We start from the raw sequence: 27,333 nt of genomic DNA on the forward strand, positions 1-27,333 counted from the left end.
AATATAGGGTCATTCCCTTGCAAAAATGTCTTGGGGGGAGCTGCTGAACTCCTGTACCCCCCCCCACGCTTTTTTAATAATGTTGGAAGGGCCTCTGCCATCCTGGGGCCACCACAAGAGGGGAACATATGCAACGGAAAAGCCCTGCAGGGAATTATTGGGCTCTGGAGCGGTGAATACGAGATGAGTGGCTCTCCTACTGCATGCCAGGGAGAGCCGCTGTTGCTTTTTCTTTTCCACGTGGCCTCACGCTGTGCAGCTTTCCCTCCTTTTTTCTTTTATTTTGGGGGTGCTCTGTCTCACCCAGGTACCCCCATTCCCCATAGGCTCAGCTTAGGGACAAGGTCCAAGGTCACCAGTTTTCCAAATGCCATAACTCAGGCCCCATAGGGCTGACTTAGACAATCCAGGGCTCATGTTACTCATGGGTGAGCTATAGCCACCAGGAGCAGACTTCCTCATCTACAAAGCGGTGAAATCCACAGGGAGCTTGTTCTCCTGGCTCCCTGCGCCAGCCCCCTTACTGTTCTTTGTCTGTGGGTGCAGAAGCCCAGGGCTTTCCCCCAACTGGTCTTCAGGGGGCATAAGGGAGTTGGGGAGACCCACTGGCCCTCGGGTCATCTGGGACAGATTCCTTAGTCCTCTCTGGGCATCAGGGGGTTCCTCTATCCAGCTGTTCATGACACCCCCAGGGCCCAGCAGCAAAGTGCAGAAAAACATCAATAAAGAGAGAGTCTCCCCCTTGTGCAAGAGTTTTAAAGGGGAGTGGAAGGTTCCAGAAGCTAGGCACCCCTGGCCAATTCTACGTTGCCACATCACCTCTCCACACCTATCCCAAACCTCCTGCACAGTATGCTGGGACATTGTGAGGAAAAGGGAAACTTACCTGCAGTTTAGACTCCTACATCTTGGCCGCCTGAGGCACTGCCTCACTTATGGAGTAACAGACAGTATAAATACAACGAGATGATGGACAGTGTGCCAAAACTTTTCACTCACCCCGAGTCAAGAGATCTGGGTAAATCCATTGTTTTTTTGCTCACCATGCCACCCCAGTCTTGGCCCTCAGCCCGAACTGCCAGGCCAGGTCCTCCCTGGACCAGAAACAAGCATCCTTGGACCGGTTTTAGTGAAAACCCCTCATCAGCCAGGCTAGCTTGAACCCAGAGGCACAGCGAGCAAGGGACGCACGTCTAGGCATACCCTTGGCCAATCAGGGCAAACATAGCAAAAACAACAAGATGGTGGACAGAGAGCCTAAACTTTTCAAGCACTCACCCCCAGTCAAGAGATCTGGGTTAAATCCATCATTCTTTTGCTCACCATACCACCCAGTTTGGACCCAGCCATATGCAAATCAGTTTTGACCATGCTCCCCATGGGAACAGTCAAGCCCGAACTGCTATGCCAAGTCCTCCCTGGACTGGAAACAAACATCCTGTGACCAGTTTCGGGTATCACCCCTCATCAGTCAGGCTAGCTTCAATCCAGTCAATGGTTGCAAGAAAGCCCGCCACAACTCAGGAGAGTTGTGGCAGACCGGGTGAGTAACCGGGTCCTCTGATTAAGTGCTAAGGAACAGAGATTAACGGGGTGCACAATTTTGGTTTCTGGGCTGTCATTTTTTAGGTCGAGGACTATCCGGTCTGCCGAAGGCAGAACCGGAAGTCGGAGATTTAATGTTTCTGAGAGTGGCTCCTTAGCCCACCTCTCTTTTTGCCTCTCCTCCATTGGCTGGCTTCCTAAACGGAGGCCAGCCATTGGAGGAGAGAGCCGTCCCTCCAAATAGGCTCCGTCTTTTTCAGATTCGGGGGCGTGTTCCTTGCTGTTCTTTCCACTTTTTAGCCACGCCCTTTTAGAACAGCAGGAACACGCCCCCAAATCCGAAAAAGTTTCGAAGCTTCCATCCGCCATTTTTTTTGCTGTTGTCTGCATGTGACGATCCATCCATTCGGCGCCGTGTTGTTGTGCCGCTGCGTTTCTCTTTCCGACCTGCCCCCATTCCTACAAATACTTATGTGGTGATTTATTTTTCTATTTACGGTTTTACTTCATAATTCCCAAAAAAGAAAATACCTCCAACGCAAATGTTGCCAGTATTTAACCAATCTAGAAGTTAAAACATTTAACGGTCCCGCCAGTGTAAACACAGGCCACGTGCGGGACGGGTCCGGTGCCCGGTGCTTTCACTTTACTTAATGAGTTTTCTTCCTTTTTATTTTCACTTTATTCACTGTGAGCGGGATCGGCCTCGCAGCCAATCGCGTAAGAAGAAACATACTCTGTGAGGGAGAGTAAAGTAGTGTAGGGCCTTTCTATTCGTGTTAGGAGTTCTTGACATGTGGTTGGCTAAAGGCGCTCATGCAAGCGGTAATTGCAATTGGCTCAAGAAAACATCTCTTTGCTACTGATTGGCTGAATGGCGTCCAGGAAGCGTTCGTAGTTTCTGATTCGCTGTTGAATCGTGTTCCTGTTGCTCATTGAATGGGATGTCTCCTGCCGGTGGGCGGGCTCTTGACTCCTCACGGTGCTCCGCGGTGTGTCTGGCTGAGCCGGTTCCGGCCTGAAGAGCCCCTGAACCGCGGGAGTTCTGTCGGTGGTGGTGAGTGAACTCCGACTAGAGCCGCACAGCAGCAGCCTCGACTCCACAGGGCTATTCCCTCCCATACGTCCTACACCCGCTACTCTGTGGGGCAGTACACTCTCACAGCTCCCACATTCATAACTCCACAGAGCCAGGGCGTCCACTCCCACAGACCTTGCACCTACAGCTCTGCTGGGCTGTACCCTCTCACAGCCACAACTCCACAGGGCTATCCCCTCTTACAGATCCACCACTCGCTGCTCTCTGGGGCTATGCCCTCTCACAGCTCCCACACCCACACCTCCACAGGGCAGACCCTTCTCCCTCTTCTCCGCCGGGCTGTAATTTGAAATGCATGCGTGCCAGTGGTCGAAGTGGGCGGGATCAGGGTTGGGTTTAGGGCGGTGCGACCGATGCCACCACACCGGGTGCTGGCTTCATTGCTGCAGCGTTTCTTTCCGCCGGCATTTGCCAGGCCTCACATAAATGTCGAGAAAACTCATGTGATTAATTATCTTCCGGGAGAGCGAGCAGCATTTTGTATAGTTGAGGTTTTGATTCATATGAAGTTAGTGCAGAGGGTTAATAGAACGTGTACTAAGTAGATTACAGGGTGCATATGATGTAAACAGATTACGGCTTTCAAAAGAGACATCCTTCTGTTACTTACCATTTATAACTTAAAGTTAACTTTCATCCCAGAACTGCATACACACTGCAAAGTATACATTATTAGAACATTTATTAATGTTGCAAAAAGGGTTAATTTGGCTAGAAATCAATTCGTATTATTAAAGAGAACTCCCAACTATGCGGTTTCTTTTTCGACTCTCTATCTACCTCACTCTCTATCTCACTACCTCACTCTCTATTTCAATACCTCACTCTCTCTCTGCTAATGCAATAGGTATCACATATGCAAAAAAAAAAAGCTAATGCAAATAGAAATGACAAGGCCATTTATTTAGGGATACAATAATGATAAAAAAATTATGAGCAATACCATTAGCTCTACCTATAATATTGCCGAGACCATTGCATTGTAAATGCTTGTTTTCTTCTCAAGCGGCTGGAGCCCGAGAAAAAGTTAACTGAAGGCTTAGCCAATCCACATTTGTTTTACATAGTGACACCTCCCTGGAGACAGAGGAATAATGTGCCAAAGTAAAATGGACTCCTAAAATTGGTTAAATAACGCCCAGTGACTCCATCCCTCGGAACACCCCTCGAGTGCATGAGCACACATGGGTGAAGGGCTATAAGGTTTTGTGAAAGAGCACAAACCAATCTAGGGTTGTTTGATAAACATCTAAGAAAAAGATAGAGGATTTATATTCTTGATATATACTTACCTTTGTGTTCTGGTATTCTCCAGAGGGTGCTACGACATCGGTATCTACATCCTAAAGAAAGAAGAAGAACAGAAAAGGAACCCATCACACACAGCAAACTGGAAGATTTGCATGGTTGATACTCCTCGGAATACTCAGGCAATTCAGAGAGAGTTTTTCTTTTCTTCTTTCCTCCCTCCCATTTAATTTTTCCCTTATCCGCCTTATCGAAGATTTCTTTTTCTGTAAATGCCCTACATTAAAACAATCATTCGTAAATCTGACAAGCCTATGAAACATATTTCTGACCATCCCTCCGAAAGACAGTTCAAGATGGCATCATTCAGGAGTCACTAGTCCCATTTCCCATTGGGGCCTCAGCCCAGCCCCTCACTGACATCACTGCCAGGGCCATTCTCACTAAAATTTCAAAGGGGAGCTCCCTTCTGTGTTGGCTTCAGAGGCCTGGACTCCCTTCTTTGTTCAGTGGGCTTGGGCAGGCTCATCCCTGGTACAGTGTGACCGCTGACTGAATGACGCAGATCCTTCATGTCCACCTTTTTCTTCCTCAGGAACTGAGTGAGGCACTGTTAATTGCTCCATTTGTGCAGGGGGATGCCTTTGTTCCTGCTGCTGAAGAGAAATGTAATTAACTTGGCACCGCAGGGTGACAAAAGGCCTGGGCTCTGATCCTGAGCTGAGCCAGAGAAATATGACAATTCTGGATGACCCGTAAGTTGTACAGAAATCTTTGTGGAACTTTCATATTTGTTTTTATTGCACAGGTTACACCCCATTTTGATACATCTCTAGTCTTTGTATGCCAAAAGGGACTTTCCTATGAGTGTACACTAACATTATAGGGTCTATCCCATGTCAATATTTAATCCTGCAGAGTCCCCTCCATGTCAGGCTACTTGTGCGCTGTTACCGGGCTGTTCACGACTGTCTCCCATGCGCAGCCCGCACAAGAGTGTACATGTATACACGTGTAACCAGCCAAGTGCCCATTTCCATGTTGTGTCGCAGTGCCCTTATCTTAAAAGTCAGACATTGGCAGTAAACATGCACAGTTCATTTGCCATGTGATTACCGTGGGTGAGACACATATAGTGAGACTCACCCACAGTAAAAAGTCCAAAACCGGGTGATCCAAAAATCAAAATATCCAGGCTCACTGCATGGGAGGACTCCAATTGCAACACTGGGGATCATCTACATACATGCAAAATTGAAGATGGTATTGTGAAATTAGATAGGGAAGAGTTGAATACAGATATTGAGAAACAGTTGAAAATATAAGGATCTTTAGCTGACTGTCCATGTTTTATTTTTTTATAGAGGAAGAAAAAGATGATTCTAATATTTTGGTCCCGATCCAAGATATTAGAGCAACCACCACTGCGAGGATGTGATAGTGACCTATTTTATCTTTCCAAGACTTCAAACAAGATTTAACGCTCTACTGTCCCATAAGCCACTAAAAGGTTGTGAGGGATCTTTTTCATTTCACCTGCATCAAATGATGTAAGCTCTTTATCCATGATCGCAGATATAGTTGATCCACTGCCCCTTCTTGTCAATCACAACAGATGTTGTTTGCTTCAACACAAACCTGGAGTTGACACATAATCTTGTCATCTGTGAGCTGACTTGGGGGGTGGCTCGATTTGCAAATCACTAAATCTACTGGCCTGTGGTTAATAGGGTTATGATGGTGTGTTTCCACTCACTGGGCTCAATGTCATGAAGCACAGACAGGTTGATCAGTGTTGTGATAATAGGCCTCATAGCGTTCATTTGATCGTTAATGGTGAATGCTGGCCAGGGCTCCGAAGGAAGGGTTGTCACCTTTATTTTCTCTTTTGAAAAAAAAAAAATTGTTATTAATTTTCATGAGGAGCTAGAAATACCCTCAGGACTGACGGTAATAATAGAAGATGAATATCAGCAGTACTATAAATCAGAAATGGATCAAACAACTATTCTTTGTCAACAAAACATTGCATTTTAAATCACATTACTACCAAGTTCAAGTAAAGTAAAGGTCAGTAATGAATGGTCTTTATTTCCCCTGGATATGCAATTGCCCCCTCAAAGTACAACCCAGAAATTAGCTCCTACCACCATTGACTGCAGAATGGAGGAATTCTATCTTGCCAAGATCAGGAAATATAAAGCCCAGATACTGTTATTGCATTAAAGGTAAAGGATTTATTTTCATGTAACATCAATTTCAATTGCTCGTGTCCAAAAATTATGATGGTTGCAGTTGGTATTACCTAGTGGGGAAAATTAGGCTAATACTTCTGAAGATCTCTTCTCAGAAGGTATTGAACTTATTGCATGAGATATAAATATGAGAATATTCTGCCTCTAAATTAGTTCATCTGGGGCAGTTATTAGACTCTCTAAAGCCTCCCTTAAATAGCCACTACAGGGTACACTAAATCCACACCACAGTTATAAAGGTCTGAATGCACTGTTTAGCAAGTTTCAAAAAGTGCTTTGAGGCCACTAGTGCTGCCCTCATTATATCTGCTTTCAATTCTATGGCAGTCCACGGAGGCTCCGATTATGCTTCTCTTTGCTTTACTGCAAAACACAGCAGCCAATCAAACAACTTTAAACTCCAGCATACCCCGGAAGTACAACCCCCTCCATAGTATGCCCCAATCACTATCAGTACTTTAGTATATATAGTTCGAAACCACAACATCACTTCCTCTTTCTTTGCTGCTGCAGCAGCAGATAAGTGCTTTTCCATTACCTTTTATCGTTGTGGTAAAAATTGTGGGGAAGTTCTAATATTGATTGTATTACCGCTAGGTTATAAATATATTCAGGATTGTTTAATTGTTGTGGTAGGTTATGGCGCGGCCAGCGTAAGGATTTCTCAGGTGTTTGTTTTCTCGGCTCCGGCCCCTTGGGGACGTCGTGTACGGCAGCGCACGCGTCGTTTGGTTGTTACGAGCGCTAGGGGGCGGTGGAGAAGGAGGAGGCAGACATGACACGCTCGTGCTCAGAGAGCGGTCGCGTCGTTGCCCCGGACGCTGTGTCTGTGCACGAAGACCCGTTTTTCGTCCATTTCGAGTTAACGGCTCTTCGCGCACAGAGTACAAAGACTGCACACATCTCTGGCCTCATTATTCCAACACTGACCGGAGCGTGTTACCGGCATAGAGCTTTGCTCTAGGGGAGTTATATGGGGTTTCTCCTTCCACCTTGATCTGTGTTTGGTTCAGAACCTTTAGTTTAGGGTTCATTTTTCTGTGCACTTTTTAGTGGCAGGTTCTGACAGACCCCTGGGCTGCTCCCCCCTTGAATCTCCTCCAGACCTCTCTGCTTGAAGCAATGGCATACTACGCCGAAGAGGAAAATCAGTGGGTAGAGTGTGATACATATGAGGAATATGAGGAGCCCGAACAATTGGAGGAGAATTTAGTTGAAGCCCTGGATACCCACGTCCAGGGTTCAGTTAACAAAGCTTTGATAAAAGCCCTAAAGCCTTTTACTAAACCCCTCCTCAAGTATGGCAAGAGGAAGATGAAAACTCATCATAGTGGCGCGGGCACTTCGCAGTCTTCTGCCAAAGTTTTGGCGCGTATGGCCAAAAACGTCATGAAAGACCATGGCTCCTTATACCACTGATGAATCTTTTCCGTCTACTACAAACACCTCTGACTCGGAGGTGGAGTCGGTGAGGCCCAAAATGAAAATGAAAAAGGCGACACATACTGCTTATAAAGCAGATGACAGCCAGGCTCCCAAAAATCTTTTATTTGACCCTCAGAGTCTTATACACCCTCGATCCTCGGAGTGGGTTCCTTGTCCAGAGGTGGCCCATTATGTGGGGTAAACCTACGACAGGGTTTTGAGAAAGAGGTGCGCGCCACCTTAAGGTCAGAATGCCCGAGACCTTCGCTGAATGGTAAAGTGGCAGACACGCCAGAGTTAGATCCTAACATGGCTACGTTTATGCGAAAATTCGCGAAGGACCCGAAAAAGGGTTTGGATAGAGCCTGGCGGGGGTGCCAGGATAAACTGCTGGATGTTTCGGGCCCCCTTACAAAAATATTGGATGCGGCGGTCAACGCCAAGAACCAAAACGTTCCATTGGACACTTCGGATATTATGGAGTGGGCTCAGCGGGCCCTGTGTTTTTTGGGCAATGCCAATGTGGCGCTTTCAACAGAAAGAAGGCGCTCCTTCTTAATGCGCATAGACTCTCAATTGGCGGAGATGGCCACGACTGAACCGGGTTCCTTGGCCAACGGCATGCTGTTTGGCGACAAATTTGTCAAAGAAATGGGCAAATACGTGGCCACGTTTTCGGCACTAGATAAGGCGCAGGCGAACATCAAGAAGGTGTTCCACACTGGTGTTTTTGATAGGGCCGGACGCTCCAGGGGTCGAGGGTCCGGCCGAGGTTATAACCAGACCTCCCGAGGTGCTGAGCAAAGAGGCAGAGGTGGTCAGAAGCCGCAGTTTTACCCCTCCCGCAATCGGGGTGGACGAGGTCGAGGCCACAGAGGAGTCTACAGAGGACAACAAAATTCCGGAGATAGCTCCTATTCAGGTAACGATTTTCAATACCACAGAGTGCATGGTGGGAGGTCCCATTGCGTTGTTCCTTCACAGGTGGCAAGAGATTACGGTCGATCCCTGGGTTTTACAAACAGTGCAGGGCTTCCACATAGAGTTCTACGCCACTCCAAATCAGAATCAGATGCCCCGCTCCCTACATTTTTCCCTACAAGAACAGTTTCATCGACAGGGAAGTGGAAGCGTTACTCCAGAAAGGCGCGATAGTGAGGGCTATTCCCCATTCTCGGGGTTTTGTAAGCACGATTTTCTTGGTTCCGAAGAAGGACAAAGGGTTTCGCTTGGTGTTGAATCTCAGGGAATTCAACGCATGGGTGGTGTATCGCCACTTCAAAATGGAGGGCATCCATTTACTGCGGGACATCCTTCTAGAACAAGATTGGCTAGTTCGCTTAGATCTGAAGGACGCCTATCTGGCGGTTCCTATATTCCCGCCACACAGAAGGTTTCTCCAGTTTCTCTGGCGTGGCCAGTGGTTCGAGTTTTCCGCGATGCCCTTTGGTCTGTCTTCCGCCCCTTGGTGTTTCACCAAACTCATGAGACCGGTGGTGCAATGGTTGAGAGAACGGGGGGTGCGTCTGATAATTTATCTCGACGACATTCTAATTATGGCACAGTCGAAAGAACTCTTGATGAGGCATCTGTCTTGGACGCTCCGACTGTTGCAGGAACTAGGTTTCCTTTTGAATCTAGAAAAGTCGGTTCTGATCCCAGCGCAAGCGATGGATTTTTTGGGATTTCAAATCAACTCTCTCACGTGTCAGTTACTGCTTCCTTTGAAGAAGAGAGTGGCAATCAGGAAGGAATTGAGGAAAGCGCTTGCCTCTCCGACAATATCATTACGGACGCTAGCTCGCCTTGTAGGCCTTTTGGCTGCGTCCATTCAGGCGATATTTCCGGGACCATTGCATTACAGGGCCCTTCAGAGATTGAAAATTTTGCATTTACGCAAGGGTCTCTCGTATGCGCAACAGATATCCCTTTCAGCAGAGGCTCGTACGGAGATCAATTGGTGGTTAGACCATATGGATGCCTGGAACGGCAGGGCCATTTTCGCCTCCAGCCCGGATGTAGTGATAGAGTCAGATGCGAGTCGATGGGGCTGGGGAGCGCGTTGCGGGACCATGGAGACGGGGGGTCGTTGGTCTCAGGAAGAGCTGAAATTGCATATAAACTGCTTGGAACTTCTTGCGGGAGCATTTGCGATTCGTACTCTGGCCCCTCAGAAGCTTTCTTGTTGCATTCTCCTCCGCATGGACAATGTGTCCGCGGTGCGATACATAAATCGGCTAGGAGGGACCCGATCTCGCCTCTTGGCGGAGATAGCCAAGGACTTCTGGCATTATTGCCTGGACCATCGTCTGGTGGTGACGGCGGAATATATTCCCGGGTCATCCAACGTGATTGCCGATTGGAATTCACGACATTTGCGGGACAGCAGCGATTGGAGGCTGCACCCCAGCAGATTCGAGGCATTGAACCTCAAGTGGGGACCTTGTGTGTTGGACCTGTTTGCGTCCAGACTCAACAGTCAGCTTCCACGGTTCTACAGTTGGCGGCCGGACCCTCTAGCGGTCTGCTCGGACGCCTTTCTTCACTCGTGGACGACGGGCATTCTATATGCCTTTCCACCATTTGCCATGATCCCGAGGGTGTTGGCACAGACTCGCAGACAGAAAGCAGAACTAGTTCTGGTTACTCCTTGTTGGAAAGCACAAGCATGGTTCCCAATCGCCTTGACCTTGGCTTGTGCGCCTCCGGTTCGACTTCGCTCGTTTCCGGACATTCTCACGGATCCACAGGGTCTTCGACACCCGTTAGTGTTGCAGGACCAGTTGGTTCTCATGGCCTGGAGACTTTCAGGCGTCGCTGGCAGGTGCCGGGAGTTTTGCAAGACACTCTCTTTTTCTTATCTCAGGCTTGGGCACCCTCCACACACAAACGATACGAATCTGCTTGGAAACGATGGGTTGGTTGGTGTGGTGAGCGACAGAGCGATCCAGTGGGATCCGACATTCATCTGATTGTGAATTTTTTGGCGGAACTAGCCAAGTCCGGTTTGGCATACCGGACGGTGAATAACTTTAGATCGGCAATTTCGGCGGGCCATCCGCATGTGGAAGGCAGACCGGTGGGGGAACACCCTTTGGTTTGCAAGGTGGTGCGAGGTATTTGTTTAGTGAATCCTCCTCAACCTAAGTACACCGTACTTTGGGACGTTTCGGTGGTATTGCATTTTTTGAGAAACTGGCCGAATAATGAAGCCTTGTCTAGGAAACAATTATCGGCAAAATTGACAGTCTTGCTATGTCTAATCTCATGTAGACGAGTGTCGGATGTGCGGGCATTGGATTTGGCAGATAGAGTATTTACTCCTTCGGGAGTTTCATTTACGATTTCAAGACGTACTAAAACGCATTCCCTGTGTATTACATACCCTGCTTTTCCTCATCACAGCAAATTGTGTGTTGTCAAGTGTTTGAAGGTTTATGAAGATTGTACTAGGGAATTTAGATCTGATGTATCAGGACAATTATTAATTGCTCTTCAGAGACCTTTTCGCCCGGTCACATCTGCAACCCTGGCCAGGTGGGTCACTTGGTTACTGGGTCTTGCTGGGGTGGATGTTTCCGTTTTTGGAGCTCATTCTTTTAGGGGAGCTATGGCCTCAAAGTCTTTTGGGGCGGGTTCCCGGTTGCAAGATATCATGACTGTGGCGGACTGGTCGGCTGATTCCACATTCAAAACGTTTTACCATAACCCTATTGTGGATGTAGCTTCGGTGGTGGTGAATCAACTTTAAACTAGCATAATCGGAGCCTCCGTGGACTGCCATAGAATGAAAAATTGTCTAGCAAGCGCGACAAAGAATTTTCAATTCTATTAAGGACACGGAGGCGAGGATTATCCCACCCAAGCTTCTGGAATGATGGCATTATTGTGTAATTGTTATAATGTTGTACCCACCCGGTAATCCTATACATTGCCTTCAACGCAATTTTGTATGGACGTTACGATGTCAGTTTCCATTTCAGGTGACCAGACCAAGCAACCTTGAGGTTCTGGAGTTTTGGCATCGGCAAAGATGATACGGCTCATCAGGGAGACAAACCAGCTTGGCATAAGACAGATGACATCGCCTTCCGGAGATGAAGTTCGGGGTTCAAGTTTGGACGCACGTCGATGAGGAAATCGGTGGTCCAGTGTTCAACAGTCAAGTTTGTGGACTGTGTTAAGAGTTTCATGCAAAGAAAGAGGAAGTGATGTCGTGGTTTCAAACTATATATACTAAAGTACTGATAGTGATTGGGGCATACTATGGAGGGGGTTGTACTTCCGGGGTATGCTGGAGTTTAAAGTTGTTTAATTGGCTGCTGTGTTTTGCAGTAAAGCAAAGAGAAGCATAATCCTCGCCTCCGTGTCCTTAATAGAATTGAAAATTCTTTGTCGCGCTTGCTAGACAATTTTTCATTGTAACACAAAGATCTTTTATTCAATCTGAAGATAATTTACCTGAATCTGAAATATTAGTCTCATGATCACACATTTAATTTTCTCATCTCATTTTCAAACTTGTGAAGTGTTCAATGTAACAGGTTTGTCTGGTGCTGTGCCATACTACAGAGGAGAAATGAGAAGTTTCCTAGTTGGCTCATACAGTCACTTTTAAATTTTCAACTTTCTCAGCAAAGGTGGTTTGCAAAGATTTTGCGGTGTTCAGGTAGGGGAACATGGGGATTTGTGGCTGCTAGCAGCTCCATTACATTAATATTTTCAAAACAGTTTGCTTCTTTGATTAATAGCCTGGCCTATTTAGGTTGTATAGAAAACTTTCTTAGCTCTCAGCAGTTCTTAGTGGCTATTTTTAATGCTGGTTTTACACCGGGGTTTGTTGGAAGCTTAAAGGGTCTATCTCCTCCCACCTGCAACCTATGATGAGGTATGAAAGTGTGGGAGAGGACAATGTGGTTGCATTACAAATATCCCTTACTGAGGATTCTTTGTAATTCACCCAAGATGTGGAAATTCCCCAGGTACAGCGGCGTTGTACTGGTCGAGAAGAGGTAACCACTGATTAACCGAAAGCTGCAGATATCACATACCTGAGCCATCACATGAGTGGCTCTGGATTGCCATTTACCTTGACTTGCCAGGCCAAAGATAACAAACAAGGAATAATTTTACAAAACAGTGCTGTCCTACAAAACGCTAGAGATTGAGCCTTAGGGACATCTAATACGGCCAACCATTTTCCTCATCAGTATGAGGATTTGGAAGGAAAACTGGCAAAATTTAAACCAGAGAACTGTGAAAATGAGAGAAAATTTTGGAAGAAAAACTGGACTTGGCCAAAGAACTTTATCCTTGAAATCCACAGATGAACATGCTGTTAAACAAGAGGGTTCCTATTTCAGCTAATCATCAGCTTGATCAAATTGTGATCTAAAAACCTTTAAAGTTAGAAATTTCATATCCACTCTATCTAATGGTTCATAAGGATCTTCCTGTAATACCTGTGGAACTAAAGGGAGGTCCAAGAAGGAACTGGTGAACGAACTTTGTATGAATAACTCTTGATTAGTCTGAAAACCAAGCTAGAGACTGACTGTACTGAGGAATCTCCAAAAGCTTTAATGGCTACTCACTGGCTTCTGATTGTGAAAAATGCTAAACCAAGGTGGTAGTGACCCCAAGACTAAGTAGCCCATTGGCTTTTACTCTAAACTCCCATAACACTCCTAAATTGAATAGACACCAGAACCATGAATTCACCTCACTAAAGTAGAAGAGGACAAAGAAGAGCTGATCAACGCGAGAACTGAAGACTGCTATAGACTTTGGGCGCTAAACCCTGCCTGCCGCTCCAGACTCGACAATTGCAAAGACCCGACTCGTCCTGCAGCTGTGCATCCTCCAAAGCCTCTGAGGGTTTCCAATACTTTAAAAAACAGCCAGCGTCTTCCTTGGAGTGGAGGGGCCACTCCCCTACATCCTGCAGGCACTGACTGCAATGTCCCATTCCAATAAGCTGCTGACCACCAGGTCCACTGACACAGTAGCTGCCCAGGAAGAGGTCAGCTTACTCAAAGAGGTCCAATCCATCTTCTTGCCAAGTTTGGAGTGAGTTGGAGGTAGCATTGGGTTGCGGTTGATCACAGTGCTGTGTTTTCACAGTAGCAGTGATGCAACCTCATAAATGCTCTGCAGTGTGTGAATGGTATGAACCTCGCACACTGCAAAGAATCTCATTTCAAAGATTTGCAGAATTCGTGCCTCGTCAATATTTAGGACTCCTACCGCGAATCCTTTTGGCAAGCTGTGAATGCAGACTGGAAGAGCTTCAAGAGACAGCAGGTCTCCATGTTCCAGCATTGCAACACCTGTGTCAGGAAGGGACACAGGCTCCAATCCCAAAGAAATATGTCACGCTGTGAATGGGAGATCGGTAAAGAGCAGGCATTGGTCCATAAGACTGTGGTCTTCTCTCCTAATGCCAGTGCCACTTGTACAAAGGCGGCTGTCCCTCACAGACTACTTTCAACTGTGCAAATGTTTACCAATCGACCCGGGCAGTTAGTAGCCTTTTCAGTGCGAACGACTGATACGTTTGCTTGTGAATCACAAGAAAAAAGCTAAAGTAACCACCTCTTTGCACCCACATTTCTTGCTATTTATAGGGAGTGGAATGTTGTCATTGCTGCAATTAGCAATTCATTTGCAATTCAAAATGTCAAATTAAGACAATGATGTTTGGTTTTGCAACCTTAAAAGCCTGACACTTTGCACAGTGCTGGCTTTTTAAGGATTAAAAAATGACTCCCAAATATAGGCTGAATTGTATTTGGTATTAAGTAATTCTGGTAACATTATTTTTAATGGGTTTTTACAGTCTGGTTTGACAGCGCAGCTGTCGCCAGACAATTATGTGAACAACACTAAAGAGGGGCATTTGCTCTGCCCACATGTGGAGATTCAGGAGTACATGTCACCTTGTGTGCTTTCACAAAAAGAGTCCTTGTCCTCCATGCAGCTGTGTTCATGTTGTTTATTTATCCAACTGACTAAGCTTTAACTTTCAGGGGTACACACATGACATTGGAATGCAATTAAAGTGGCTTAGATAGCTAAATTATGGATGTTGTTTTTCTCTGGCAGCAGCACAAATGGGAAGAGGGCCGTTATTAACCTACATGGATTGTTATGTCTGGCTTGATAGCGTAACTGTCGCCTGACCTTTTAACCTACACAAATATTATTCTACTGTTCTTTGCTGTCACACACATACATATATATCCCCATGCTTTTTACTTGTAATGCTTCATATTACCATATAACATTCCTTTAAACTAAAGCAAGACCTATTGGCATTGCCAATGCTTATTATATGTCGTATGGGCATTGTTGTTTAGCGCTATAGTTGCTGCTTTGATGCCAGACACCTTTAACTCCTTCAGATAGCCAATAAATAGTTTTTACAGAATCGTGGGAAAAAAATGTTTTAAGATCCCTAGATGGTGTACTCCCTGTAAAAAAACATTTATTTCAGGGCAGTTTTTCCCATTCATGCCTCCAGTTCCTAAAAGTCAATTATAAGCTGTAATAATTGGGTGAAATAGTCAGAAAAATTATAATAGAAAGTTAAAAAATAAGCAAGGCAATAGGCCTTCTCCATCTATGCACCAAGGATAAAGAACAACAAACCAGTAGAAAGTAAAATCGTAAGGCAATAGGCCTGCTCCATAAATGCACTTTTTACTGTGTATGCTTTTATGATTTTTATGCAAAAAATCAAAGCTTTTATTGAAATTGAAATGCACAAAGGATCTGGAACGATATCCCTGTATCCATAAGGCCCAGCTCAACCCTGCAACAAGTTAAGACAAAGCACAAGATAGATCTTTCACCCCAGGATGGGAGTTCCCACTTTTGGTCTTCTAGGGAGAGGTGACAGAGTACCTTCCCCTCATAATGAGGGAGCTTGCAAATTGGGCCACCACTGGGAAGATGCATTTCTGCAGAAACCATTGACACAAACATAAGGCCTCCCAACATAGGACTCAGGAACCCACATGCTCTGCCTGTTGACACATTGGATGGTGGTTATGTTGTCTTTAAGGATCTGGATGGTCCTCTCTGAGATGGAAGGCTTTCAGAGCGAGGCAAATTACCAGCTGTTCCAACATAATTATGTATGCCCCCAGCTGTTGTTTCATCCAGATAGTCCCAAGATGAACAAGGAGGCTTCCATAATGAGAGAAGCCAGTGACTGCAGGGGAGTCAGTGGACGACCCACACTCAGGTTGGAGGGACTCACACGTGAATGCAGGTTCTAGGAGGACAGATTACAAAATATGCACCTGTCAGAACCCCTTTCAGAGGGCCAAGGGGCACACAGGGGCTATTGGGCGCAACCGTGGTAGTTGAGGCTCCTTACTCCTGATGTCCCGGGACCTGACCTACTGTGGATCTCGCTGAACTGGGCCAAGTACCCCTTCTGCACTTGACTCTCAGTGGTAGCTGTGGTCGAGCAGCCAAGGCTCCATCGGGGGTGATGTAGATACAAGTCAGAGAATCCGGCTCAAAATGCAAACAGTACAGCAATAAATCAATGTCCAGCCAAATACTTACTTTTATAAGAAAATGTGGTATTTTATTTCTAATTCTATAAATGCAAAGAGATGCATCATTCAAATGCGATAATACAATTCCCTTTGAGGTCGGGCTATGGTAGTTGTCAGGGATACCTTTGTCCCACCCTCATTCTTGTAATGTGCTCAGGGTTATTCCCCATTCACTGGTTGTTACATCAGAGAATGAATATTATTAGGCCATACCCAAGAGTTCTCCCTTATGACCTTTTAGGAACTTAGTCAAATATGTCTATGGTGCCGCAGCACCATTCACAGAAAGTGCCCCAAAGGCCTGAATTCAGTCCTAACCACTCAAGCGGCATGGCAGTGTTCAGCGGTGCAGCAAGTGCCCTGTCCTCGGGTGCTAGCAAGTCTGGATCCTGTACGGCAAAGTTGGGCCGCTCACGATGGACGCAGCAGCACACGGAGGCACAGGGCCTTTCTGTCAAGCAGCACTGCTGACCGGTTTCCAGCTGGTCCCGCTCGGCACACTCAAAAGGTAAGTTGCTTTTCCACCTAGCAGGGTGCGGAGGCACTGGTGTGATCCTCCAGCTCCCGGCCATAGCTCCAACAAATGGAGTGACTTCCTTGGTGGTGTCTCAGTGAACCTCAGGGTCTTCCCCAGGTGCAGATCACTGCATGAGGGCTTGACCTCCTGATCACAGCAGTTTTCCTTCAGTTAGGGTGATGGACTGAAATCTATGTCACAGTGGTACTGACAGCCAATCCTGGCATACGTGGTTGCCGCAGTAATCACAATCCAGGCACAGACTCTCTTTATGCGATCGCATTCACTACGGTGGCACCTCCTGCTGGGGTAGGTCTTGAGCACCTGGCCCACACTCAGTTCACTGATGAACCCCTCTGGCATGCAGTGTCACAATGGCACAGTGGTGTAGCTTGGTGCTTCCCACCCAATACTGCTGCTACGGCGCAGGACAACGTGATCCTCTCCTGGCATACAAGGGTCACAGAGCTGATACTGCACATGGGCAACATCCCAATCGGTGCACAGTCTCACACTGGGAAACCTCATACAGGGCTCTCCAAAGGACCTCGCTTCTTCCAACACCCTACTCTCCCTCACTTAGCACACTGGTCTTGACAAGCAGGCAGGCGATGGTGCTCCAGACTCCAGGGCAGGTGATGTTGGTGTCCTGAGTGATGTCCCCTCACCCAGCAAAGAGGCTAGCAGGCCTTTGCACCCAGCCCAGGTCACAGTCAGTAGTCTTGCCGAGATTCCCCTTCCCACATAGCCTGTCTGTCTGCTTGGCAGATGACACAATTTTGGGGACTCAACCTCACCTTCTTATAGGCCTTTTCCAGACACCAAATGTAATTTAGGGTCTTGGTCTTTGAAGTTTTATGTTGAAGTTCTGCTACCTTTGAAGTGGGCACTTCTCCTTTTCATCTTCTTTCATGAAAGAGGTTTATCACAGCAGGCATGACTCTGAAGTTGATTGTCCACAACATCATTTATTGGAGTGACCAGAGTTTACACCTGGATGTCAGCTACAGTGATATGGGAATCAAAGAGGCAATCCCAGACCCCCAGCTCTACTCTTTATTATTCTCATATCAGCCCCAACTCCCATCCTGAGATGTGTCCAGGCACCTTCCTTGTGATCTATCACTGAATCAAAGAGCAGTCTTTTGAGATATAAAGGGAGTCACTTTTTTCCCTCCAGGTTGTGCCCACCTAGCTCACAGTAATGCAGCAATACAGTCTGGGGAGGATTCCTCTCTTCATGTCTTTACTGGGCAGGCCTGGGCATCCCAAAATGGAACCCAGGGTCCTCCATACAATGTACAATTGCAGGCACATTTACTCAGTGTACAGTCATAGCACACTAATACCTCTATGCATTGTACCCTTGTATGCGCATATGCATTCAGGTCACCCACTAAATCCGCTTGCGCTGGTCAGCACTTTTCTATCTTTAACCAGAGTGTACTCTCTCAAAACACATGCACTGCCATCACACACACTCACTATGCGTGTGTTGCCCAACTCTTCATATATTGTACTTTACACAAGTACACATACACCCAGCACATGTGGTCCCTGCACACCCACTGCACAGCACTACATCTCTCAAGTGACGTATTCCTCTCAGGCATACATACACCCAACACATATACAAACCACACATTTCCTGCATAGGACTGCTTCATCCTTTTACTGTACCCTAGCCACACATACAATTAATGAAGTCACTGCTCCTGTGCTATGCAGCACTCCACATCCACCACATATAGGCCAAGGGTGAGTTAAGCACACAGCAGCAGAACTTTTAAAAGGTGAGTGAGTCTGTAGGCCTAACTCCAGTGACACAAGGTAAAAAGGTCCTGTTCACTACTATTGATCATACACGGTATGCTACCAACACGCTTGTGCTGCTTAACTCAAGGCATTAGCCTACCATAACTATCAGGATAGGGCTTTTGGTGCAGCTACCTGTCCAACAAGATTGCAATCCATGAGACAGGCCTATGTCATGGTACAAACACATGATGCGTGTTCGCCTATGTTAAAAAATCAGCATTAGGGATCCTGAAAACAGTACTATTGGACACTTGGGCAGGAGTACACGTCTTTACCATGCAGAGGACTTTTCCATCCTAACAACACCCAAGTCAAAAGTCTCCCATGATGATGGGGTCATTGGTGTATCAGGTACCACTGAAGGCCTTCGTGCATCCTGTTGATCCTCTGGGACCAACAGGATAAATTAAGTCACCAGCCTAAGACAACTTGCAGAACTAGGATAGGAACATGATTCAGAAACATCAGGATCAAATCTTGTATAACTGCAATCTTGAGAGGAGGAAGAAAACCTTGATACATGGCGTCTAGGACCACACCAATGAAGATTAATATCTACTTGGGGACATGATGTGACTTCTAGGCATCGATATTAAAGCCAGGACATGCAGGAAGATCATGGTGCACTGAATACATTCCAAGTGCACTTACAGGACTACCTGCCTTCACTAGCCAGTTGTTCAAATACAGAAATACATGGACTCCTGAGTGGAGCCACCCCACCACAGCCAGCATACTTGTCATACTCGCAGGACAGCCGTTAGATCAATTGACTGACTGCAAACAGAAAGTGCTGAGACCCCATGCTGAATTAGGGCTTCACCTGTGAGAGAAAATGATCAGTAGATGAAAGTAGTCATCCTGGAGGTTCGGGGACACCAACCAATGCCTCGCTTTGAGGATCAACATGACCTGGATCAGGGATTAATTTTGAACGTATATCGCAGATTTAAAAAAGTTAGGAGACCGAGATACAGAATGAGTCTGAGGCCTCTGTGCATTTTGGGAGCCAAAAACTAGGGGAATTAAATTCCCTGGTCATCTCATGTATGACTACTTTACTCAGCAGGGCAAGAACCCCAGCCTTCCAATCTCAAGGAGTGTGTTGGAGAGCACATTCTGGTAGAAGACGGGTGGAAAAAGGATAGGATAGAAATGGAAGGGTGTAGTACTGTATTTGGAAATAAGCTGGTGAACCCAGTGATTTGTTATAATCATCTTGCTATTGTTAACAATTTGAGAGAGCCTTCCCTCTGCCTGAGGCTGGTGATGGAGGGAGGAGTGGTAGATCCAGCGGAAGATGGCAGAGCCTGGAGCTACTGCTGTTGCTAATGTTGGTAGCCCTAGAGTTGCTGGGACTTTGGACTAACTGGTAAGATTGCTGATGCAATGAGGGTTATTCTCTGGAAATGTCCCGGAAATGGCAATACTGTTGGTGAACTGCTTTGCCACAGAGGCCAGGCCTAGCAAGCATGCTGTAGTGTGACAGCTCTTTAAAAAAAACTCCTGTGAGGAGTTGGCCTTCTCTCTGAAGAGCTGTTCATCATTGAAGGACATGTTCATGAGGGTCACCTGGACATCTCAAGAAAATCTTGAAGTGTGCATTCAGGCGTGCCCGTGCCTGTACAAAGTAACTGTCATGGCGATGGAGCAATTCTCTGTATTAGTGGAATACAGGCCACAGTTCAAGATCTGTTTGGAGGCATCCGTACCATTGTTGACCGCATACGAGAAAGAATCATTCATGCCTGATTACAACTATTTTGGCAAATTCCCGCAAATAGTGGATCTATCAGCCCAGAAGGCATGTGGTATTGTCAGTATGGAGGGCTAGACTGGCAGAAGCAAAATATTTCTTACCATAAAGTCAATTCTTGTTGAATCCTGATCTGAAGCACCAGTAGGAAAAGCATTTAGGTTTACGTTTGATATCAATACTCCAATATTACAGGTTTACTTTGAAGATGAGGCATGCACTAAAAGACTCTCTGGTGAGGGGTAAGAGGAAAGATTTTGGGATCGGAGAGCACAGGTCAATGGCTCTTTGCAATTTGTCTCTGGATAGCCGGGCCCAAAAAGGGATTGTTGTATGTTTGCCAGGATGGGCTCTAAGAGTGTATCATTAAATGGAAGGGTTCAGAAACTGCTAAGGATGGTTGTAGGATTTCAATCAGGATGTGGAGTGGTGTGGCTCACTGGTTAGAGGCAGCAGACCCGGAAGCAGAGGATGGCCCGGGACCAGGGTTCAATTCCCGACGCGGCAGGGTTGTGGACCAGGGCCAGCGGACTCGATAATTCTTGCCTCGGTGCCTACTCTAACCAGGGATCACACTCGGCAACTCTGAGCATTAGCTTGCCTCATCTCCACAGCGGCCCCCCACATTCGCCGGGGATGCCTGGTTTCACCTTGGAGATACCCAGGAGGGACCATCTCACAGGGATAGCCAGGACGGGTTCCCCAGCGGTCTACAGCGCCAGGACGCCTCAGGGCAGCAGTGCGCTTTACAAGACACATACATTTACATGTTGGATTTTCTTTCAGCAGTGTGCATGGGTAATTCCAGTGCTTTCGTGGTTTTTTTGTATATCACTGAGGGAAAGATCCAACTTCTTCTCTTGGAAAGCCAGAGGGATAAGAAATGTGTCCTTCTAGGGATGTGTCAGAGGCAATGGCACTGGGCTTGTAAGACCAGGCATAGATCAGTGCCTATAACATAAGTAAGGATGAGGTTGTCAGCTTCTGAAATGTCTTCCTCTATGCGCCAATATTCCCTACTTGGCATCTCCAAGGCACTGGAATCTGATTCAAAATGTTCCTCCGCTCTGGAAAATCTCTGGTCCCTGAGGAGAGGCTGTGCCAATGGGTAATCATTAAAACAGGTCAGAACATTTTGTTTTACACTCAGATGAAATTTTGGAAGTAGAACTTAAATTTTTTTTATAGGTGGTGTCAAAGGCGAAAAGGACAGAGGGGCATATTTACATGGGGATAATGCCACTGGCACGTCACTTTTTGTGATGTTCAGGTGTCGCTATGCCCTGCACCAAATTTACAAAGTGGTGTTAAGGCACTTTTTGTGGCTTAACGCCGCTTTGCAAATCTGATACCATTTCACACAGGTATCTGTGTGAAAGGGGCATGGAATGGGCGCTGCTGTGGGCATTCCACAACAACACCCACTGCTTTTTGATGCTGCCCCAGATTTACAAGGATGTGTAAATCTGAGCATTGCCAAAAACACCATGCAAGTGTCGTGTAGTTCCTAAAAATACATAGGATCTGCACATTTAGTTAACATATACTAAGGGACCGGTGTCTAGTGTGATTTTGAACACCCCCAAAGGATATGTTAGCCTTTAGACCAGCTAGCTCACATTGCCACCATAAGCCCCCTAACCTTACCAAGGAGCGAATAGTTTCTTGCAACTATCTAACATGACAACCCTTGATCCTTCAGGGATCGTGGAAACAGTACAGTACTTTTCGCTCCGTCAATCTTACTCAGTCTCAGAGAGGTACACAGAATAAATGATGGGGACGTTTTCAATAGACATTTATTGAAGCAGCGTCACTCTAGTATAAAACATGTGTGCTGCAACAATCATTAGACAGAAGCAAATGTAAAAGAGTACAAGCACCAACAGAGTAGATGAAAGGTAAAATTCTACCATGGTGCTAAAACAGTAAATATATGCAGGCATACAAACATGACAGTAATAAAGAGTACTCCTAAGATGCAAACCCTACCTAAGTGTACCTAGCATGTATGTAGGTGTAAAGCCAAGAATCCCCTAGGAAAGAGCCAACCGCATTACCTGATGGAAGAGAACGAAGGACTCCGTCTTGGTCTAGAGTTGGACACCCCGCAAGGGATGTCAGACGACTGCGTGCTACTGGGTACAGGGACCTCGGTGTCTTGTGTCAGTGTGGAAGCTTCTACCCAGTCTATCTACTGAAGGTATGGTTCTTTTATACATAAAGTTAGCCTCCGGTTCCTTAGACAATCGATATGTTGTGAGTACAATTATGTAAATGAGCCTAAATCAAGGCCTGCAATTATGCAAAGTAGTTTTTTCACCCTAGGATGAAGATGACCACTACTTTTATACAGAGTATGTTAATCCTGTTATGAACATCATGTGCAGGGGACTTTTCTCAGAATCCTCATGCATAAAAAATGAGGCAGGTTTCAAGGACACCTATTGATATTTATTCAGCACATAACTGGGTAAAAGGTCAGTGCTAGAACCGTTATGCAGAGCAAGGTAGGACAAATGTAGGTGAAAGGTCGTTTAGCTACTTAGGCCTAGATTGGGGTACATAACACAAGAACAGGCGATAGGATTGCGCAAAGAGGAGAAATACTTTTATTTCTCCTTGTTTTTGCTTTTTCTGTGTGCTGCAGGCACACATGGAAAGAGCAAAATGCCTTTAATGATTGTTTATGTGCAGGAACGTGTCCCATCCTGCACATAAACAATCATTAAATAATGGTGATTTGCTACTCCTATGTGTGCTACAGAATACAGCACACATAGAAGTAACACATCGCCATTATTTATTGTTTATGTGCAGGAAGGGTCACCTTCGTGCAAATAAACAATCATTCCCTGCAACGCTGGCACCCTTGCACTATGGTGCAAGGGTGTCTGCAGTGGTGCTAGGAAGCTAGTTTTAGCGCCAGCGCTAAGGAAAACACAGTGGTGCACCATATAGTTGAAAATTTGGCGCATCCCTGCGTTTCGGAAATGTCAGCAACGCGGCACTGCCAATTTTGGCGCAGCTCCGCACTCTGACATTTTATTGTACATATGCCCCAGAGCTTTATGAGCCTTGTGATTCTTTAGAAGCAGTGCTGATGCCAGAGGCTGTAGAGACGCATAGTCTGGTGGCATTCGGGTAGGAGCATCCGCATCCACCAAACCTAAAGGGGTTCTACCTTCCCCTGGGGAGTGTCCCAGAGTGGTGAAGCGCTGTCCCAAAAATCACTTGCATGGCCAAACGGAATTCATCAACCTTTGCAAAGATTGGCAGAAGATGTGAAAACAAGTTTCAGCTGTTTGAGAACTGAAATAACTCAGAAGATGAGACAGCTTAGCATCGGGGAACGGTGCCACAAGGCTCCGAACGGTCCCAAGAATGGGACTGTCTGTTTGAGGAAGAAGATATTTCTTTACTATGATATTTCTTGTGCTCTTTGCTGAAAGGCCCCTTGGGAACCATTCCTTAGCAGATGATTTACCCAAAGCAGGAGCCAGAGAATGTTTATGAATCTACTTGTGTGCCTCATGTAAAAGCAGATTAGTGTCTGCTCCCTGAAGGGCGTCAGTGCAATAGGGAGCAACAGTCACAGGCCAAAAGGTTGTACTTTTTGCCAGGGAAAACCTGGCAAAATCTGCATGTGAAAAAGCAGTTGAAAAGAGGCAAAACAAGTAGTATTTGGAAGCACAGAATGCCAAGTTGCATGGTATGCCTCACCCTGACCCCCTGTCCACCTGAAATAAGGTGGTGCTCATGAGGGCTCTGATGTATCCTGTATTTAGACCATTTTATGTGAGAACACTCTCCAACACATTGTACACATATCACTCCATATCTTTGAGGCAGACATCTTTGAGAAGGAGCTCTTTCCAGTATCTTGAGTCCTACGGATATACAAATACATGCATATATGCTTTCTGGGCTTTACACTCTCGGCTCTGATACACATGGTGTTCCTGGTTTTCCTGTTTCCATTCTGATGCCTTCTGGCTTTCTTGATCTTTCATCCCCGAAATCCCAGTACAGCCTTCCCTCAGTTGGTGGAGCCCTGCTCCCTCCGCTGGTTGAGACGGACAACTGGCTTACACCTTGCACCTGAGCTCTCAGCTATTTCATTCTTGTGAGCTTCGAGTTCTCTCAACTCTCCTGCTGAGACTGTGCAAGCCTGGCCTGTCTCGCAGCTTTGCCTTAAGGCTTCATAACATAACGCGTGTATTTGTAAAGCATGCGCTCAACCAGAAGGGCATCTCGACGCTAAATAACAGATGTTTGTTTATTGATACTAGTGTCTGTGTGCTTCGGGCATTTGTTTTTAAGATCCCATGTTTTTTAACATAGCTTCCCCGTTGCCACTCCTGGTTGTTAAAGCCCGCTGTCCTTGCTGTATATGGATGTCTCGTTTTGTATGCCGCTGTTCCTACTTCAGTCTGCATACTACCAGTCGCCTCCTAGTTTCTGTCTAGAATCCTTGTCTTACATTCCAGTATTCCTAGTTCTATCTGCATACTTTTTATCTTGTCCTTGTTCATGTCCAAATTCCTTGTCTTGTATTCCAGTGTTCCTAGCTCTGTCTATATACTTTCTCTCCTGTCCTTGAGCAGATTCCTTGTCCGGTTTTTCAGTGCTCCCAGATGTTTAATTTTACTTCTTAGAATCCTTTCTCGGAGCCCAGCTTCCGTACTTTATTACGCTTGCTCCAAGCCCTTTTTTGGCTTTCGCCTGCACAGCACATGCAGTGTGCTTGAGAAACCTATTGTTTTTAATATAAACTAAAAAGGGATTTCCATCCTGCCTCCTCTCTTTCTTGGCTTTCCATTGGTTCCTGTGGGTGCCACTTGCTTCTTCTCCATGTTTATTGGTTTTAGCATATTTTCCTGCATTTACTAATGCTTGTTCTTCGTCTGCTTCTCTTATCAGCTTTCCACCACCGAAATACTGTTAACATCCGCTTCGGTGGAACTATATTTTCATAAAGTTTTGCCTCTTACTCTTGCATCATATTTATATAACAATTTATCACCCAGAGAGATTAAGTTATTTGTATAGAATCGTAGGATGTTGCTCGGCGAGTCTCGCCGGAGACTCAAACCGAGATCCCTAGCTCTCAAGTCAGCAGCTCTGGCCACTGCGCCACATCCTCTCCACTCCTGTGTTCTCTGTCAGGGAGCACTTTCTTTCTCCCCGACAATGATTGATGAAAACAGCTCTTTATTCACTACATAGGCGAACCAATGCATTACCAATGTGTTTATGTTGAAATTTTTGTTATTGTTACCAGAGAGTGACAGTGACATCTATGGCTTAGTGCCTCTTTCACACAGACGCGTTCAATGCTCTTTTTCTGTAAGAGCTTCAGGGTATCCTTACAGGTCACTAAGATTAACTTCCCCTTGCCTTATTGTGAGATCTTTTCAGTTACACTCTTAATTTTCCCAAAGGCATGCACACTACCTCTTACGACGGTCTAGTGTTCTCTTGCTTTGGACTCTCCTACTGCTTTCCCATTGTTTATTCTACTACATATGTATGTTTTCTTTCTAGTTTTGTCTTTTGCAGGCATTACCCAGTTCATGTCCTGTGTCCCAATCGTGGCCTTTTCTAACCTGCTTGAGTCTTCAATACTAGTCTTTACCTTCTCCTTTCAGGATTCAGTTACTCCTGTGTGAGTGCTCACCAATTTACCTGAATTCCCATGTGCCTGCAGAGACTAAACTTTCCTTCTTAGTTACTCTAGATCTGGTCTCAGCAGGAGTCCTACAGCTCCTCAACTCGAAATCAAGCTGTAATACCGAACGAGCAAACATATAACATCCTGAGGTATCAATATTCCATACCATAGCACTCACAAGGATGCAGTTTACATGCTCCATTGAGGTACAAGGATGTGGCAATGTCACAAAGTAGGGATGTTTTCACAAAGGAGGGACTATTAGCCCTTTCACAAAGGGATACTCTCTCAGAAGAGCTCTGTTGAGTGTAGTTAGTGTGGAATGCAGAATAAGGTAAGAGCGGAATGTTTAAGTGTATGGCGAGAGAATGTTAATGAGCAATGACGTTAAATTAGAACATTGGAATGTTGAGAGCTCCATTGAAGACAATGGAGTAACTCTAGGCTTATAATGGCTGGTACGAACCCAGAGTGCCAACATTCCAAAGTCTGTCTTTCTGTTTCTCCCTTTTTATTTTAGAATAGTCTAGTCTTAGTGAGCGGAATGTTCCAATAGCCTTTTAGCGCTTATGCCTCGGGCTATACCTTTTGTTAAAGGCCCTCACCCTAATTTGAGTAGAGTCCGTAGACTTCTTCTGCAGTCATTGTGCGAGACTGTTCCATGTCACTTAGTGTGACAGATCTCACGTTATCAAAAGCAAAGAAGAAATGTAGAAAACGTTACCAAGCATAACGAGCCACACCTTACTGCACTTGTGCTGCTGATGCATTATGCTGCGCACATTACATTCATGTACATCGCTGCAGCTTTGTTCACAGCCGCCTTGATGGGGACAAAATGTATGATGCGAAGGAATCGTGACATTCAGGATGCACATAAGAGAGCAACGTGTAATGTTTAAAACACATCCCAGGTGTGAGTTATGGATTGAAGATATACTGGATTTAAGATAAATTAACCTACTAAAGATACCGGATTCCTTTCAATATTTTGCATAGTTGAATCATCCAAATGTGGTTGATCCACAATTTTGCAGAGATGTGAGCTTGAGTACTGTGGTATAGAAGGAACCGTTGCTTTAAGCATTCTTCTAGAAGTTGTGAATCCCTCCCCGACAGCAGTGGCTACTTTTATTGGCAATCATGAATCTTTCTTAGGCAGCGGCAGCAACTTTTATTACTTAACATTTTTATAGCTGATATCTGCAGTGCCGATCTCACATTTTTCCCAGAGTACTTTATTTTGCAGTGTTTCTGAAGTGTTTCACTGAGTCTAGTGTACAAACATCACAGCCATATTTACTAAAATCAAGCTAACTACCCTTAGAACTACAAATGGGGCTCGATTTGCCTGAAGCTTATGTTGAAGTCTTGACAGAGGATTACTGTAGTCTGTTGGAGCATTGTTCTCGTTGATGAAGCATCT

General features: G+C 45.8%; 1 pseudogene; it reads left to right on the forward strand.

The window, feature by feature from the left end:
- Positions 1–7,269: 7,269 nt before the first annotated feature.
- LOC146789660 (uncharacterized) lies at positions 7,270–25,905 on the forward strand (annotated as a pseudogene).
- The last annotated feature ends 1,428 nt before the right edge of the window (positions 25,906–27,333 follow it).

This window comes from Triturus cristatus, chromosome 10 (genome assembly GCF_964204655.1).
Source record: "Triturus cristatus chromosome 10, aTriCri1.1, whole genome shotgun sequence".
Classification (NCBI taxonomy): Eukaryota; Metazoa; Chordata; class Amphibia; order Caudata; family Salamandridae; genus Triturus; species Triturus cristatus.